Source organism: Phodopus roborovskii, unplaced genomic scaffold, assembly GCF_943737965.1.
Source record: "Phodopus roborovskii unplaced genomic scaffold, PHOROB, whole genome shotgun sequence".
Classification (NCBI taxonomy): domain Eukaryota; kingdom Metazoa; phylum Chordata; class Mammalia; order Rodentia; family Cricetidae; genus Phodopus; species Phodopus roborovskii.
In genome coordinates, this window is record NW_026126480.1 from 51,576,497 (window position 1) to 51,579,126 (window position 2,630).

Below are 2,630 nucleotides of genomic sequence, written 5' to 3' on the forward strand. Positions count from 1 at the left end.
GAAAAGTCAGCCAGCAGCGTGGTGAATGCAGCTCTAGCAGCTGTCAGTGGATGCAAAGCCAGAAATAAGCTACTATCTCGTGAATTTGTGCCCTAAGTTGAACACCAGGTGATGTGTTTAACTAATTATTCTTTACCAATAAAAAATCAGGAGTCAAATATTGGAGTAAGAACCTGAATGATCAGAAAAGCTGTGGACAAGGCACCAATCACCTCCTACCTCTTCCATTCCTTCCTCCAAAAGGGCTAAGATCTTCTCTCAGCCCTTACTATCCTGTCTCCTATCTGTCCACAGGCCTCCAAACCTCTATGGTTAATTTTTGTAAACAAGTGACTAGTTCTGTCCTGTGACTCAAAGCAAGCTTTGTTATCAGAATGAAATAAAAATATTACACAAGGCTGGCTGACCAATGAACCTTAGGGATCTTCAGACTCTACCTCCTCAGAGCTGGGATTACAAGGCAAGTCCTATTGCACCTGGCTTTTTAAAAAGATTTTGTTGTTGTTTTGCTTTACTCATATTTATGGAGCTGGGTGGTGGTGATGCATACCTTTAATCCTAGCACTCAGAAGGCAGAGGCAGGCCGATCTCTGCAGTCAAGGCCAGCCTGGTCTACAAAGCAAGTTCCAGGGCTACAAGGCCTGTCTGGAAAATAAATTATGTGTATGAATATAGGTTTGTGTGTGGGTATGCCCATGTGTGTGCAGATGCAGTTCAAAAACCAGATGCATAGGATCGACTGGATCTGAGGCAGGTAGCTATGTTTGGCCCAACATGGGTGAAGAGGAAGGAACTCATGAACTCTTAACCATTGAGATATCTCTCCAATTCTGCATGGACTTTTTTTTTTTTTTTTTTTTTTTTTTTTTTTTTTAATACTCTCTCACCATGTGTCCTGAACTCAGAGATCAACCTGCCTGGGATTAAAAGTAGCAGCACTACACCTTTCTGCACCTGGCTTTTTAAATTAAGTGCTAGTGTACTTGTGGAGCAGGATGCTTTCAGTGTGACAGGACATAGATTCACTGGAAATACAAGCTTCTGGCCATGCCTGTGGGAGATTATTTGATTATGTTAACTGACATGGGAAGACGTTTAACTGGGCAGGAGTGCCTTCTGGATGTGATGTGACCAACTGCCACCGGGTGTTGTGGGATAATCTTTTTATACACTGTAAAGATGTGCCTCAGCCTAAGGCCCCTTCTGATTGGTTTAATAAAAAGTTGAATAGCCAATAGCAAGACAGGAGGGGATAGGCAGGACTTCAGGAAGAGAGGAATTGGGAGGAGGAATCTAGGTGTGTGACTAGGAGACTAGGAGCAGCAGACTAGGAGCAAGTTGGACGCGCCATACTGAGGGACTGTGAAGAGCCACGTGGCAGAACAGAGATTAAAAATTACGGGTTAATTAAGTTATAAGAATTAATTAGAAGCAAGGCTAAGTTAAAGACCAAACTTTCATAATAAATATAAGTCTCTATGTGATTATTTGTGGGCCAACAGTCCCACAAAGCAAAGTCTGACTTCAGCCATGCCTTCTCTGCCACGATGGATTGTACCCTCAAACTGTGGCCAAAATAAGCCCTTGCTCCCTAAAGTTTCTTTTGTCACAGTAACAAAACCTAAGACATGGAGCAAGCACTTAGACAACTGGGCCATCTGCCTGCTCAGATCAGATCCTTGATGGAGAAACTGGTGGCCTGAGAGTCCACCTCAGCCGAAAGCAGCTGCCAAGGAATGTGGCCCTTTCAAGGCTCCAGGGCTGCCCAGCTGTCCTGGCAAGGGACAGCGCACCCTTGACAAAGGCTATCTGAGCTGGGCACCTGGGAACCCAGCCCCAATGCCACCTCAAACAGCAGAACTGAGACCAAGCACTACAGGAGACCACACAGCAAATGGATCAAAAAAAGTTTTATTCTGAGTCTTTTAATTTAAAAAAATCCATACCTAATGAGGTGTACTACAGAATTCCAGATGATAATTCATATAGAAAACCCAACCTAACAATAGAAAGGCAAGGATTCTGCAGGAAAGCACATGGAGATGGCCATCAATTCTCATGTGTCCCAAAAGTGGAGACTTGTCTACAAGGACATGCTATCCGCCTGAATGTGAACAACCAGCATGGCCCAGCCTCCTGTTGTCTCAGAGACTTGAAAGCATCTTAGGGACAGTTGTTCAAGGAGGCTGTGGCAGGCACCCAAGTGAGAGCCGCAGCTCCCTCACAGTCCTGTTTTCAGCCCCATCAATCAATCAATCAATCAACTGTAATTGAACATGATATTTGGCAAAAAGAACACCGCTCCCCCGCAGGGAGAGTGCTTCTGGAAGCTTGCAGGGGAAAGGTATCTATCTGCCTGGCCAGCCATGTGACTGGCCACACACAACACATTCCACCTTCCCACACTGCAGGCCAAGCCCAGGATAGCTGCCAGCATCTCACTAAGATATGCCTTGTGCTATGGGCCTTGAATGCAGACAGGAGAAGGTAACACTTCAAGGCAAGGCAGGAGATGAGGTTCAACCTGGGCCGAGGTATGGAGGAGGTAAAGAGGCGAGATGAGGAGGCAAGGGACCCTGGCTCACACTGTCAGTACTGACAAGAGAGGAGTTCCCAAGCAGTGTCAATGC